Consider the following 17,820-nt stretch of genomic DNA (forward strand, 5'->3'; position numbering starts at 1 on the left):
GTTATAAACAAAAATGTGAAAAATACGTGACACGGGTTTCTCTAGAACTACATGACCGATTTCAACGATCTTAGTATCAAATGAAAGCCCTTATTAAAGCTAAATTATTCAGAAATTTTTAATTGAAAACAAACAAGTAGTTTAAAAGTTATGCTTAAAAAACCTGTTTTGACAAGGTAATAATTATCGCCTGTTTCTTAGAGATGGCTAAACCGATTTATGCGCTATTAGTCTCATTTGAAAGATAATATATGCCAATAGATCACTATTGAATGGTTTTTTGATTGGACGTTTAATTTGAAAGTTATGAGCAACCGTATACACCACTCCAAAATTAACAATAATTTATAATGATTTTAACCAAGATAATTTACCTAATTTCAATTATTTTAATATCAAACGAGAGGTTTTGACACTACGAATACATATGCAAAATTTCATAAGAATTGGTTGTACCGGTCAAAAGATATTAACCCTCGAACACTCGCGCCAACTTTTGCAACACAGTTACTCGCGCGCACAATAGCCCAAAACCAAAGAAAACGTGCGCACTAGAGGTTTGACTGGAAAAAATTGGTTTTAGGTTTATCAAACCTTTAGAATAGTTTCTTGAAATTAAAAGCTCTATCGTCTGGTGGAATCTAAATTTTGACTAATCCCCCTAAAAGTGAAATAAAAAAAATTATTTTTCTTCAGTGTCAATATAACACATTGATGTGCTCTGCAAAGTTATAGAGCATATTATTACAAGAAATTTTGCTAGAGACAGTAACCTTCCATCTCTACAGCTAAGATAGAAAAATCTTATTTATTGTATATGAATTTGTAAACTCAGTTTTTATAGTTTTGCTCTTTTTGTAATTGTTGTATGACTTTTTCTTGTATTACAAAATTGTACAAATGATAAAAATACACAACTTTGCTGAACATAGTATACCTCTATGTTTGCTTGTTTAGGAACTGTAGAACTTTGATTATAAAAAATACCTTAATTTTCACTACGAATTACTCGACTACCAGCAGACGGATACATTTTTAACATTTTACATTGGCTAGTTTTGCTATTTTTTCCATTTTTCCTTATGTAGAAACGAGAGAAAATTCCACTTGAGGTCAATTGCGGTACACCTCGCATGCTGATTGTTTAGTTTCTGTGATGGCGGTTTATGCTGATCTATTTTTCAAACAATTTAAATTATTAATGCATTGAATAATTATGACATTTTGCTCAGAATAAGTTTATTGAAGAATATTCGTTAGTTAAACAACGATTTGTAACTTTATAACAATATGGCGTTGAAAAACCTACACGTGTTGTACAAAATACAACAGCGTGAGTAACCGAAGGTTAATAAAAATTGATTAAAATTATTCAAGAAAACTCTATTGATGTGGATCAAATAGAATGGCATTACAGGAAATTATGCATAGTTCAAAAACCTATAAACTAGGCCTTTACTAGGCAATGTATATGTTAAAGAATAAGATTTCCTCTTACAACTTACTTTTATTTGCACTTACTCAAATTAATAACAACTTACTTATCCTTACTCAGCAATTACATGAAAAAAGGATCTATCAAAATTTAAAAGTGTTCCTATTTTGTTCAAAATTTGTAAACTTATTCAATTTTCAAAAATTTTATGTAAACCAAGGCATTACGCAACGTTAACCAATAAATGATTTATGTTCCGAAAACGTGTCGATTTCTATCTCAAATACCAAGTAAGACCGTATAACAAAGGTTCCTTTCACCACTAGGTGGATTAAATCGGGTTTTTTACCTAACATGCTCGTCCCGAAGCATAAAAATCAATAAAATACGTTTAAATCATGAAATTATATAAGGCATTTGAAAATTTGTTTTCAGATTCGTTAGGGGTAAAATGCGCATAGGTGTGTACAAAACGAACCACAACAAAAGGTCAAAATGCACCACAACAAATTGGCAAAATGCGCTGTCTGTTTTATTTTAATGCAAACCCGGCACGACTCAGAACAGCGTGAGGACCTACCTACTTGTTAAATCTGTTATTCCGGATAGCGCTTTTACAATCGCCAGGTCCATCTTCGCTGGAGCGGTCGATGCTAACATATCACACAAGGGTTTTTCTTAGCACCTTGCCGGCAACGCGTCTTTCACTGTTTTTCACTGGTTTTCACTACCGCCGCAAGTGGCAGGCTCCGGCCAAGACCGACGGTAGGTTTTTCTTATGTAGCTTCGCGACATCTTAACCGAGTTTTTCGGAGCGAATCAGAATTAAAACAACACTTTGCCTTTTGCTTTTACCAACGTTTTGACGTTTGCCTAAAAGTGTATGGGCTACTAGATCGATTAACGTTTGGTTGCACTGCAAGTAAATTCATGCTTCTCACGGCGCATTTTGCCCCGCTAGAACTTGTTTAAAAAAAATCGTTTAAATCACATAAATAATAATTCAATTAGGCAATTTTACGTTGGCTGCTGGATACCAAGATCATTGTTCAAAACAAGAGCCATTTACAGATACGTAATATTGTTTATTGGTAGCGTAATGTCTTACGAAAAAAGTTGCGAAAATTGTAAGAAATAAGCCTGCAAATAATTTTTTTGTTTTTTCATAGGATTTATGTAATTTAGAAAGCTTATATGCTCAACACAAGTTTGAAATGTAAAATAGAAGCGATTGGCACCTTAATTACAGTTTAAAAGTAAGTAATTCGTGAAATATTACAGCGGCGCATTTTGCCCCGACTGGGCATTTTACCACCAGTTACCCTATCAAATATATCCGAGTGCTATGATTTGATGTTGGTGTTACCATAGAGGGAATATAATGAACTGATATTTTCCTTTTTTCAAACTCATTGTTTTCTGTCAACTTTTTTCAGCCCTGTTGCCACAGCTCTGGTAGATTGAGCTCTTCCAGCACACTTCCTGCAGTGCTACGACGTAGAACTTGCGTCTCTTTAATATGTTGGAGAGCACTCGATGCTTCCTTGGAAGATTCATTAAACCGTTTACCAGCCCGCTGAAAGCTATGAGCTCTACCCATATCGGTATTTCAAGTAAAGTCACTGAAAATGCATGTTGGCTACAGCTTGATTTAAAACTTGACGGACAATCAGTGGTTGGAGAATTCACGAAAAAATGAACATTTGAATCGATGAACGCCTCTCATGAACATACACTATTAGCTTTTGCTGCTGATGATGCATTTATCGGCGTTTGACTTTATCACGAGTATAGCTCATCATGAGCATCCCAAGTTCGTTCAAAAATTGAATGTTGGACTTTGAACGCAGCCGATTTAATGGATATAATATACCCGGGAATGCTAGAAAGTGTCCTAAATAGTATTACCGTGAATAGAGAATAGTTTAAAGTAGTGTTAGTGGCTTTAGAAGCAGCAGAAGGTGTTATATCGCACTTTTGCTTTGCACACGATATTCGTACATTCAGCGATGCTAGGAAGCGTGAATGTATGCGGCTCATTCGATGTGGCGAACTGAACCATTCATTTTGGTCAATACTCGTGATAAAATTTGCTTACCGATGCTTGGTGTATATATTCAATTTGCGAATTTTCCAACCTCTGCAGACAATATATCGAAACATAGCCTGCATTAAATCTAATAAAATTAGGTAATAATTTGTATACCACAAGTTAGAGTGTCTTGAGTCACAAAAATTCACTTAAATATTTAAGTGGATCTTTAAGTGAAACGTTGTAGATGTATCGAATCGTAACAAGCTCATCGACTTACCCGAGCAGGAGCGAAGAGCAAAATAATATAAAAACAATATCAAACTGTGTTATAATGCTAGATTTTGTTATTGAATAGATATGGAAATACATTGATAACACATTTTGCTATTGAGTCGATATTTAAAACAGTAAGATGAGTTTAATAACTAATGTTGTTATCATAGCTTATTTTGACCTTAAAATGACATTCGAAATATTTCATTTTTTTTTGAATGATTAAAGAAATTTTTGGATTATAAATGTTTTATAAAATGATTTTTTAATGTCTCATGTACTACTGCATTTGTTATTCAATACCTTAATAATACTAAAATATGTTATTTTAAACTCTGAATACAGTCATGTTATTGCTTTGTTGTTCAAATATTACAAGTAGTTATTCTTTTGGCCTTAAAGGAGTAAAATTTTGATATTATTTTTTGTTATTTTACCAACTATGTCAGCCAAAACAAGACCAAATTTTGATATGAGTTGTTCGATTTTCAATAACACATTTAGATATTATTCTGCTCTTCGCTCTTGCTCGGGTAATAATATTCAAATTTAATATCTTTATGCGAAATCTCTAGAGGGGTCCGTACTATCAATGTTAAAGGCGAGGTACTGTACCCATAGGTGTATACACGTATGCCAGGCCTACATTTGTGTCCTGAGACAAAGACCTTTTAACTTTATTCGTTTGACAGGAATGTAGACGAAGACATCCAGTACCCTCGACAGATTTTCATTACCATCATTAGCTGCTAAATGCTTGGGTTGGCGATAGTCTTGCCTTCATTAAGTTAGATTTTATTAACGGTTTCATTATTTTTAATTTTGGATTCGAAGCAATTGGAGATGGAGAACATGAAAAATTTAGTCTTTCACAATAGTTCTGTAAGATATTTTTCGTTCACTGCTAATAAGCGAGCAATGCACTAAAAATAATAATTGAATGCAAACGATTTAACCTACTGATGCAACATGCATGTATGTTTACGAAATTAAAATTGATAGAAATGTAACAAAAATAATTGATGAATCGAATTCCCTTCAGACACCGCATTTCTCTTATCACTTATATTGGAACTAATAGCTGCAGCCCGAGACCACAAGTGAATGCTATTTGAAATATTAATAAACATTCCTGCATAACTGACATCCTGCAAAGATAGGAGTGCTACCATTTGCTCCTATTAGCATTCATTGCCAACCTTGCATAGAATATTCAAAGACAATTAAGAAAATGGTGCGCCATCGAATAGGGTGCACTTATTATTTTATCGAGGGATTTCCGACAGTCATTGTTAGTTATACCACGTCCGATATAGAGTAGGGCGGGGCATAAGTGCGATGTTTGAAGTTGTCATCAATTTTCGCGAGATATAAAGAAGAACAACAACAAAATATATTTTATAGTGATGCAGCTACTCAATGTCTTTACATTCAACTATAAATCATCTGGAATAATAGTGTTATTGAAAATAAATTCTTCATTCTTCTGAACCAGTGCCGATTCGCACTTTTACCCCACTAGCGGGGTAAAAGTTCGATTACCGCGGGGCAAAAGTGCGAAGCTCGAATCCATGAAATTAGCACAGCAGTAGCTAACAAAACCATATTATCGTCAATCTGCGGTATGTTTTGGTAAGGAATATTCTCAATTTACACCTTTCCTATTTTCCGCTGGTGTATTGCAGCCTCCGACAGATCGAAACTTTCCCAAACGTTTGTTTTATGTTTCATCAGCGGAAAAACATTGTTTTCCTTCGACCAACATCTGTAGAGCACAGTTTTCTGCAGATCTTCGATTTCTAGTATCTGTAATATAGTGCCAAAAGCTGTATATAAGCTATACATTTTTGCCCCGTCCGTGAATCGCACCTTTACTCCGCTAGGCGCTTGACGGGGTTTGATTAAATTATGGAAAAGCGAAATATATTTTGTAAACTCTTTTCACCGTATTTTCAAAACAGATATGCGAGTGATGTAAAACAGTGCTTCAAATTTTCAACAAGTAATATCCTCCTGTTGATATCGTATTACCCGTATAACAAAAAATTACATCAAAACCGCCCTAAAATAACATTGGCACATAACTCAGCAACTATGCTTCGTAAGCAACCAAAGTTTACGTTAGATTCAAGCAGTCAAAGTAGTCACCCATTAATGCCAATGTAGCCAATTTACTCGAATCTGCACCGATAAATCATTAAATCGCATCCTTACTCTATAACAAAGGTAAAAATGTAGTTTCAACCACATTTATGGTTGTTTTACGCGCAAACAGATATGCATGATTGAAATGAAAATATTTACATCGAAAACTCAATTTGACAATACTTTACTTTTAATTCAAAACTGTTATTTTCTTGATTCAAATAGAATTTCGTTTCGAAACAAAAATATTTTTAGGTTGTTATAAAAATTTCGTTTGAAACAAACGAATTTTTTCGCTCCGTGATAGAAACGAAACCTTTCCCCGAACAACCCCGTTGAGAATCGCGGCTATAACGCTGACGGACGAACAGCGTCGCCCGCAGTACCTTACAAGTCGCAAGGACTTGCATAGTGTCGTCGTCCCGTCAGTAAAATGAGTTAGATTGTCGATCCATGAATCGAACTTTTACCCCGTCAATAAATCGAACTTTTGCCCCGCTAGGCGCTTGACGGGGTTTGATTAAATTATGGAAAAGTAACATATATTTTGTAAATTCTTCTCACCGCAATTTCAAGAGAGATATCTGAGTGATGTAAAACGCTGCTACAATTTATGAATAAGTAATATCCTCCTGTTGATATCGTATTTGCCGTACAACGAAATATTACATCAAAACCGTTCTAAAATAACTTTTACCCATAACTCAGCAACTATGATTCGTAAACAACAAATGTTTATGATGGATTTAAGCTGTCAAAGTACTCACCCATCCATGCCAATGTAGTCAATTTACTCGGAATCCGCACTGATAAATCATTGAATCGCACTTTTACCCGCATCGTACTTTTACCCCTCCTTACTCTATGCACACAACATAAGTGCCTGCATGAAATCTTTGACTTGAGTGCAAAACGTGCGTACCTATAAAATGTCTACTAAACTACTGTGCACTTCATAGCCATTCTCTAGCCTATAGCTGACTTATGTATAATATCAAATTGATACTGCCGAGTCATATTCGCTAGCACACAACAACGTTTTCGTGCTCTCGCGCACAGAGTACAAACTTAGATTATCAAAGTTTATTTTAATAACCTAAGGTAGAGCGCACAGCATACTTTTAAGAGATGACGAAACAAACTATCGAGTTTTACGAGTATTTCAATGGCATCCAGCAAGAAGAAATTCCAGTGTCTCAGGGTAGACCCCGTGCATTTTGAATGTGCAATATTACCGGATTTGGTTTTTCCATGTTAAATTAAAAACGAAATGAATCGTTTGTTTGAGAAACCCCACAAACGCCATTTTTATGAAAATTGACTTTTTAACAGTTTTCGAATCCTTGAGGAGATCCACACCTTCCCTCAAAATTCCAGAAAAAGTTAGTTCCACGAACCCTTTTTAATTGGGGTTGCAAATATCCGTTTGTTTGAGAAACCCCAAATATCCATGTTTCCGATAATCACCTAGAGCGGCGCTGCGATAGGTACAAAATTATCATTCAATATTGACGTGCAATGTTGTAAGCAGTAATCGCAACACAATTCAATAGTATAAAAATGTCTTCGGAATCGAAAAATTACGAGTTGGACACAGTCGAAACGAAGAAACATAGTGTTCGGCGGACTACAGAATGCAAGGCGAAAGTTATTAAAAGTAAAAGAACGGCGTATAAAATCGAAAAGAAAAGGACTTGTAATCTAGATACAGTAAGAACTGTAGCAATCTCATTCCGGAAATCAGACTAAACTATCCATGCGTTTCTAACAAAAGCAGTAACTCACCATTTACTATACAATGTTAATAATAGCACAATATATAAATAAAAGGCTTAATCTTCTATTTATCTTTTTTGTTAACTCGTTGCTTTTCCTAATGTAAGTAATCCGTCGAGCACTCCCGAGTAACTGTAAAATCAATAGTTTATCATTTCGAAGTATTTAAGATGCTGTTCACGTATCTCCATTTCCTTTTGGTATAACGTAATTTGAGAACAGGCCCTTATTCTCAGATTCTGTTCCATAATCATAGTACGGTTGTTATCCAAGATTTAAAATGTTTATTTTCTTGTTATAATATCTTTAATTACAACTAGCAAAGTATCAAGGTATCCTATTCGATGTGAATTCGTGTTACTGACAGTAACTTACTGTGGTCCATTTCTGCAGTTCAAAAACCGCCGTTACTCCATTTACCTTTTATTTTTTAATAGGTAAATGCAAACCATGATAAAAATTTGGATTAAAAAAGAACAAAACTTTTTCTAAAACTTGTATTATTCTACTTCAAAATTTTTAATAAATGATATTTAGCGCCCCTCCCCTCTTCTTTTTCTTAGCGGTACGTACTTTTTTAACATCCTCAGTGATATATGGTAGCAAATTACATACTATGAGCATGGAAAGATCACAAGTTTGAATAAAAACGGCCTAAAACTACTTAAGTGCACTGTCAATTTCTCGTTTGTTTGAGAAACCCCAAATATCCATCAACTTTAAAGCCTTGTAATTTCAGCTAGAATCAATATTTTGATCAAAAGATAAGTCTACATAATGTATTTTAGATATTATCATAGAACCTCATACCAAAAAATATAAGGATTGGTTTAAAATTTTGAGAAAATCAGTTTTTTGTTGTTTTCCAACAATAGTGTCGAGTGGACTTGTGGGGTTTCTCAAACAAACGATTCAAATATCATGGTATAGAAACCTAAATAACTACAAACATTAAAAAACGAAGCAAAAGAAATTACAAAAGTTTTAAAAAGTGACAAATGAATAGAAGAACTTGAAATTTGAAAATCGGGAGTTATTCATAAAATCTGAAAAAAAAATCAAATTGGGTACCTATCAAAGAAATTGCGATCGACGGATTGCATTTTAGTCGGTTGATTGTGCCTGGAAGACTGCTATAATATACAATGCTAAGTTTATGTCAATTTTCAAACTTTTTGTACAAAAAAATTATAATTATTTCATAAAAAACAATAGAGACATTCCTGCGTTAATTAGCAAATTTGGTATGAGTTGGTTCCAGTTTCATAAAATTAATGACAATTAGCTTGTAAAATAGGCAACTAAAGTGAACCTGATTTTTCAATGTGGGCCAAGGATTTAGAACTAATTTGCGTAGTGATGATTGAGTCCCGTAGCGCTGGAATGTATGAATGAGAGGATTTTCAGGAATATTAAAAATCATGACGATACATTCCAATTTGTCTTAGCAAACATAACATATCAGTTTATCCGGAAAATCTTTACCGGAATTTGCTAACGATTTCATTAGATCGAATATTTTCATTCAAATATTATTTCGAGCAGTCGTCAAGGATTTACTGCGCCATGTGAGCCTGAGCATTCACACCGCACAAAACTGTAAAAATATTTTTCTCGGAAATATTTTCGATGTCCGTACGGGGTGTTCTGGTTTGTACCCATTGGTAGCAATATGTGGAGAAAAATGTAACGAAAAAATACCAATTAGCGCTGATTGCGGCACCAGCCTTCAATCATTGCAGGTTGTTTTCATCACCAAAGCAAAGCTGCGCTGCCGTGCTGCTCGGTGAATGATACTAAAAACCTCAGTTATTTTATTTTGAAATATGTTTGAAAATTCCTCGCGGGCTTGGCATTTTTTTCACAATTCACTTTGCCAATTCAGTCAGCATCCGGGATTCGAATATATTGTAAAGTGAGTTGCATATTTTTAATTTAAAACCAGTGATGTAAAGAGCTCAGGTATAAATTTTACTGATATTTGTGACATGTTGATGTTCCTTTGCAGCCTATGTTGATATTTTCACGTCACAAAATTTTGATAATTGATAGACAGACAGCATTAAAATCAATAAAAGCTGTGTTTTCGTGTTATAAAAGTATGAAGGTCTGTGCTCTGTGCCTATTGTTAGACTGGTTCCAAACTGATATGTTGTTGACGAACGTTCATTGACTTAAGGAGCTTGCTGAAAACGTAAAATATTTATCGTCGGAAGCACAAGACACTACTGAAAATTGAACGGAAAAATAAATAATTTATCTGGCCGATTCGCATTCGTCAAAAACTGATTCATTGTCACAGATTGATTTGAAGTATAGTTGTCTTTTAACTGACATGTGGACAGCTAGTTAAAAATTATGTCGGTTAAAATACTGCATCTTACTGTCCCCTGCATCTTACTAGTTTTGTTGACACTTTTCATAGATTGTTAGAGTAAGTTCATTTAGGCTAATAAGTCAGATGAAGTGTAAAACAAACAAATAAACAAATAAACAAATAAACACTACTTTTCAGTCATTTTCCAACTTGACAGTAATTCTATCGACAGTATATAAAGATGGCAAGTAACTAACTGTTGCAAAGCAGCAAATGAAACGTTCAAAACTATTCTCGGATAAGAGAGTTGCTGATTTTCCTCGCTTTGAGAATTCTGCATCACGTCACATGCACAAATGCAAGACAACAGTCTCGAATAAATTCTTGCAGTACCTATATGGATACAATCTGGCAAAAGGAAAGGATGATCGCTCACTTTTCAATGACGTTTCACCTTTAGGATATCAATTTAGACTAATTGCAATCTTAAATGTTATAGGCGGTTGAAGAAAAGGGGTGGTTTTATACTTTAAGAAAATTGTTTACCTTTAGGACATCGCATTGGACTGGGTTTAATGCTGAAACGATTACATCGGTTGAAGAGGAGGGGTGGTTTTGCACTCTGAGGTACTTCCCAAGCACAGATATCAAATTGGTATAGATTTAAGCGCCGTAAAGAATCTTCGGTCTATTGGGACTAGAAGTTTATGTCACTTTCTGTTGCAAAAAACACAACCATAATGACGTCTTTTCTTCGACCAATCAGGATGCGAAGAGTTCTAGTTGGACAATGCTACATTATTTTTAGTTTTTCAATAGTGTACACTTACGAAATAATAGCGTTTTTCATTTAAGTGAATTCTTAGAAAATGTTGCGATCGTTTGGTGCAAAAATATTGAAAATCGATCTCGAAACCGCTAAGCTATAAGCGTTCAAAACCTGACCACTTTTCGAGAGATTTTTTGGAATGACACCCTACCCAGCCAAACCTAGCCATAACATGTAGTTCTACGTCAAAAAATCTCGTCACGGTGGGTGCTGGGAAGTAAAAGCGTGCTTACATGTGATTGACAAAAGTGCTTGATATGTATAGCGTGATAGCCTTACTTCAAAAATCAAAGCCTCGAAAGTTTTCTTATAATTAGCAAGATACATTTGAATGGATTGTTCCGAGCACCATAGGAGTTAATGCTTTCTGTGAAATTTGCGCTGCATCAGCTGCAGTGACGGTTTGCACCTCGTCGGATGGGCCACAGAGCATAGTAAATCAATGCAGGACGTGGAAGCTTTCGCTCAACTGCCCAAAGCACTTTTCTACGATTTACAGACAGTTAAAAGTATTTCAGTTGGAAGAACCAAAGCTACAGATGTCGTGAACAATATTGGAATTGAGTCAACGAATGTAACAACTTTTTTAATAGTCTTTATGATAAAAACGTTCACATGGAGCAAAGACAATCTGATCATTCTAAACTTTTTGTTTACTTGATGAAGAACTCGTTGAAGCAGATGCAAAAATCAGAAAATTTGAGCGGGACCGCATTCCACATAGACTGCGAATGGCGCGAATGTCATGCTGCGGGACAACCATTATAGTGTGGTTATACCTTTACAAAAGGATTGTCCATGTTGTTGTTGCTGCACTCCAGCGAAACACATTGATTATCGCTGCAAGCGGTGGTTGAGTGAGTAATCGAAAGAGTGGACGCATTGGAAATCAGTTTCAGTAACCAAGACGCAGGTATGGATCGTAACCTAAATAAAATTGAAGTCTCGTGTGAAAACATAGGTGACGGAAAATCAAATTTATGCATTGCCACAATAATCTTAATGGTTTATTGCAGCACAGTAAGTGAGTCACTTTAACAGCCAAGGTCATTCGTGACTTCTGCGGAATTGGGATACGAACCCGGGTCCTCGGCATGTGAGGCGTGAATGCTAACCACTAGACTGGGACTGACCCCGGAATCATACTTCATTTACTATTCGCACCAGTTGGCAATTCTGTGTGTTTGATATAGCCCAGCATTCTGGTTGCTTTGTTTATAGGTATTCGAACTATGATGTTCTGCAAAAGTCAGTTTGGAGTCTAATATTATTTTTATATGCTTTACAATTTTATATTTTGGGTGTATATACTCTTGAATGTATTTACCCTTAAATAGGTTGGATTAAAAGTGAGTAAACCCCGTTCCCGAGCAGAAACTACTCAGAATGCGCTTAAATTGTACACTTAGGTTTTCAGTAGAAAACTTACCCAATTTCAGCTACTTGCTACCAATAATTGAACTGTGCCGATTTACGTACTTTTCGATTTCTTCTGCAGAATTTTTGGTTAGAAAAAAAACTCAGAATCTGAGCTTGTACACTTTAAGAGCTTTTCTAGTAGTTACAGTAAAACCCTATTAACTGTTTTACCTTTCCTACACTGAGAAAAATAAACACAACGTTACCAAAACTATCGGCAGTCTCTAATTTTACTTTATATGTCAATAACATTAGAGCACTTACTTACTATTTAGTGAACGGGACACAACAGTAATAGTTCTTACAAAACAGATAGTTTACCTTTTAAACCAGCCGTTTTCGGGAAATATATTTCCCTTCAACGGGGTGATGTCCAACTAATTATCTTGAAGATATACCGGTTCTTACGTTGGCATGAACAAAGTTTTTGTATACTTACTTACTTTTTCTGCGACAATCAGCTTATCGAATTCGTGCCGAATTCAGGAGCCATCTCTACGTTTCTTGGTCTTGGGCTGCCTCTCTTCAGTCGCCCGTAAAGCAGCTGCCTCCACCTCTGGCATCCACGTCACGAACGCTCATCCAACGGGTACGGGGTGTGCCTCGAAGTCGTCGATATATCACCTGGCATTCGGACGCTTGATTTTGCACCATCAGCGTTTCAGCTTAGTCTGTTTTGCTGGTAAGTAATGTTCAACCTCATTTCGTTCAACTGAGTCGTACGCCGTCTTGAAGTTTATAAACAAATGGCGAGTCTGCAAGTTGAATTCTCGGGATTTAGGATTTGTCAAAAGGTGAACAATGGTCCGTCGTGGGGTGTCTCTCGCACTGGCATTCGCCAACAAAGATTTCCTGCAACGGCCTCAGTTTATGAAACAAGTTGCGGGGAAGAATTTTCTATGCAGAATTGCGGAGAGTAATGCCTCGATATTGCTGAAAAACGATTGCGATAATTTCATAGATCCACACATCGAACTTTTGCCGCGCGGAAAACGCACTTTTGCCCCGATAGTTCCGGTTTAAAGTAGAGTAAAGTGGAGTAGAGTAGAGTGGAGTAGAGTAGAGTAGAGTAGAGTAGAGTAGAGTAGAGTAGAGTAGAGTAGAGTAGAGTAGAGTAGAGTAGAGTAGAGTAGAGTAGAGTAGAGTAGAGTAGAGTAGAGTAGAGTAGAGTAGAGTAGAGTAGAGTAGAGTAGAGTAGAGTAGAGTAGAGTAGAGTAGAGTAGAGTAGAGTAGAGTAGAGTAGAGTAGAGTAGAGTAGAGTAGAGTAGAGTAGAGTAGAGTAGAGTAGAGTAGAGTAGAGTAGAGTAGAGTAGAGTAGAGTAGAGTAGAGTAGAGTAGCGAGTAGCGAGTAGCGAGTAGCGAGTAGCGAGTAGCGAGTAGCGAGTAGCGAGTAGCGAGTAGCGAGTAGCGAGTAGCGAGTAGCGAGTAGCGAGTAGCGAGTAGCGAGTAGCGAGTAGCGAGTAGCGAGTAGCGAGTAGCGAGTAGCGAGTAGCGAGTAGCGAGTAGCGAGTAGCGAGTAGCGAGTAGCGAGTAGCGAGTAGCGAGTAGCGAGTAGCGAGTAGCGAGTAGCGAGTAGCGAGTAGCGAGTAGCGAGTAGCGAGTAGCGAGTAGCGAGTAGCGAGTAGCGAGTAGCGAGTAGCGAGTAGCGAGTAGCGAGTAGCGAGTAGCGAGTAGCGAGTAGCGAGTAGCGAGTAGCGAGTAGCGAGTAGCGAGTAGCGAGTAGCGAGTAGCGAGTAGCGAGTAGCGAGTAGCGAGTAGCGAGTAGCGAGTAGCGAGTAGCAAGTAGCGAGTAGCGAGTAGCGAGTAGCGAGTAGCGAGTAGCGAGTAGCGAGTAGCGAGTAGCGAGTAGCGAGTAGCGAGTAGCGAGTAGCGAGTAGCGAGTAGCGAGTAGCGAGTAGCGAGTAGCGAGTAGCGAGTAGCGAGTAGAGTAAAGTAAAGTAAAGAGTAGAGTGTGTAAAGTAGAGAATCGAGAGTAGAATAGAGAGAGAAGAGTAGATATTACAGAGTGGAGAGTGAATAGAGTAAAGAGAGTAGAGAGTAGAGTCTAGTATAGTAAAGTAAAATAAAGTATTGTTAAGTAGTTTTGAAACTGAAGTAAACTAATATATTCAAATAGTAAATAGCAAATAGTAAAGTAAGTTAAAGTAGAGTAGAGTATTGAATAATTGGGTAAAGAAAAATAAAAAGGGGGGGGCTTAAAACGGTCAGCAGTTTGTTACAGAAATGAAATAATTCATGATAAAGTTTACTTCATGATCGAATTGAGACACAGTAATAGTTTAATATATAACTATGAAATATTTTAACCACCATATGAACGAAACGTTATGGAGTACGCACTTGTACATAGACAGTTATATGGGAAATTATAAAAAAATAAATATGAAAATTGATTAAAAACTCTTTCACCAGAATTCGTACCTCGGACATGCATTTGCTCAATGTTAGATTAACGGGAAATTAGCAGTCATTAACTTTTCGTCAGCAGTTTTTGGACCCAATAGCTGGGGTCTGGTTGTAAAAATGTAAATACTGCCTTCTTCTTGCCAATCTGAACACAGCGAATATATTTTCATGAACAGAATTTTTGTTTCAAACGAAAAAAACTGCTTCTGAAATTGGCAGAATCGATGACGACTAATTTCACCTTAAGGTAAATTAACCATTAGTGAACCAGTTAGTGCTAGAGTAGTTTTCTTCCACGAATTATTTTAGACTGGTAACGCTAAACACGCAACCGATGGCACTTACAATACGAGTAACTTTCAATTAAGCCTGAAAAAATATCAATTTATGTTGCAAATTTCTATATTTTACACATTTTTTAAAACAGATTGGAATGTCCGTTTTCCTTTTATGGACCTTTTGGTTTACAATAGGATAGCGACTGGGTCCATTATAGGAATTCTAGTGTATTTTGCATGAAGAGGGTCCACTAATGACAACATTTCGCATTGTTAACCATGAAATGGACCCTAGCTTGTTGAAAATATCGATTTTAAGGCATTATTAATTAAATTCAGTTAAAATCTTATAAACTGAATTGTGTGGCATTCTTTGTACTTTCTGTTTCATGTCATATATCCTCAGAAATAAGAAGCACAAGCTAATAAACGCCGAAACTGTATCCAAGGTCCATTATAGGTGAATGGTCCACAATAGGTTAACTTACCCTATTTGGGTTTTAAAAAGTTTTTCCACTCCAACGTAAAATGAAATGTTTCATAAGAAAATACGTAACGACCATGTTTTTTTATCAAACTTGCAGTCAACTGGGCAGTCAAAGCTTTCTCAATGCAAAACAATAGGATCACATCCAGTAGCAATCCATATGGAATTATGGTGTAAATTTCCAGAAATATTTCCCTATTTTGGCACTTTCAATCAAAGGGTATTTGCAGATAAAAGTGTTTAACATGTCTAACACTAACGTCTTTCGCAAGTAGTTGATATGAATATCGGATCGTTTCCAAGTGTTTTCCAGCAAAGCATGATTTCTGTATTTTTCACTCGCTAATTTCGTTAAATTATTTTTTTGCAAGTTATGAAATACGTTGGAGTTACTCTGTCTTTTCCATTATTACAGCTTTTTGAACCAAACATTTCAAACGATATGGTTTTCTCTCTGATTTTCACAGATTTCCACAAACATACACATGACAGAAACATAGTAGTTTGCATCGGCCTTTAATCCAATAATCGGATACAAAATAATATTTCATCGAGTATAATATGTTATCAATATAACGAGCATCATATTACACAGTCCTGCGTCATTCTTTCGCACAACCCTTCACTGTCCATTGTGAAATATGATAGAAATTTAATTAGCTAGCCAGATTAATGCTGCGAGTTATACAACCCTAAGGCTTGTACGAAAAGATGACGTAGGACACTGGTAGGATGTACTGATAACATGTTGTACTCGATAAATATTATTTTATGTCCGATTATCGGATTAAAAACTAAAGCTTACCGTGTTTCTGATATGTGTAGAAAGCCTAGTGCGATTGGGTCGAGAGTTGCCAGCAGGGTTTCCACATTCACAGATTATTCAGTGTTTTGCAAACATTTGTGATAAACCACCTGTACAGAATCTGTATACAGAGAATTCAGATTTTCGTCAATTACACAGGTTAAACAGATTTATGAGCTTTTGAGTTTCGAACAATGCATGTGATTAAGACATAGATAGTCAGCAACGGTTATATTCGTTGCACATATATTTTAGCTGTACGGATTACCGGATTATTCTTACAAAAACACAGAATTTAATAAATCATCCTTGTTTGACAACTGACGGACCCCGGCTGAGCTTGAGTGCATTTTTTCCAAACCGAAAACCCTGCGCGAAAAGCAAACCCTGAATTCCCAGTCAATTTCTGTTGTTTAACGGGAAATCAGCAGTCATTAACTTTTCGGCGGAGAGCCCAAATTCGGAAGCAGTTTTTGGGCCCAAAAGCGGGGTTCTGTTTATAAAAATGTAAATACTGCATTCTTCTTGCCAATCTGAACACAGCGAATATATTTTCATGAACAGAATTTTTGTTTCAAACAAAAAACTGCTTTTAAAATTGGCAAAATCGATGACGACTAATTTCACCTTAATGCAGTTTTTCCTTTTTCAAACATGCCTACTCACACGCGAAAGAGTATCAGAAAAATAAAATTCAATAGGCTTACGCCGCACACGCAGGTATAAAAGAAATAGCCGGCGGTGCTGTGTGAGATATTTTGTTACCCACACACTCGCGCACGCTCATCCTCCCATCGTCTTCCCGCATGGCTTATTCCAGAGGTAAAAAATTCATGGGGAATCAAATGCCCGTGAGGTTGGTCGCCCACTGGGATACACATTTTGCATTACATTGTGGATTTTCGGCTAGTCAGTTTTATATCGAAAACGGCTTTTTTATACTGGCTGGCGTTTTGGCCTTCGTCGAAATCGAAGGCCGAAACGTCCGGGAGTATAAAAAAGCCGTTATTGATATAAAACTGACTGTAAAGCCGAAAATCCACAATACAATGTATCTCAGCCAATATCAATAACATTTTGCATTACTTTTTCTTCTTCTTCAACATCTTCTCCCTCGAATTTACCCACGGGCGGGAGCGCGAGCCCTCGCGTGTAATCGGCATCAACAGATCGGGCTGCAACGACGAACAACGAGCGATAACTGTAGCTGTTAGCTAAACACATACGCGCAAAAACTCGTTGCGCTGCATGATGAAATAAGAGTGGGAGTTTTAAAGGGTTCTCATGCCGGCGTGTTCGTTAGAATGAGTACGCGTGTGTGAGAAAATTAGACCACACGAGTGCGGGCTTCGCATCACTGGTTTTGAACCGGTTGGTAGTGCGGTACGGGAATAAAATACACACACACACACACACACACACACACACACACACACACACACACACACACACACACACACACACACACACACACACACACACACACACACACACACACACACACACACACACACACACACACACACACACACACACACACACACACACACACACACACACACACACACACACACACACACACACACACACACACACACACACACTCACCTTTCAG

The sequence above is a fragment of the Sabethes cyaneus genome, chromosome 3, assembly GCF_943734655.1.
Source record: "Sabethes cyaneus chromosome 3, idSabCyanKW18_F2, whole genome shotgun sequence".
NCBI classification, from domain to species: domain Eukaryota; kingdom Metazoa; phylum Arthropoda; class Insecta; order Diptera; family Culicidae; genus Sabethes; species Sabethes cyaneus.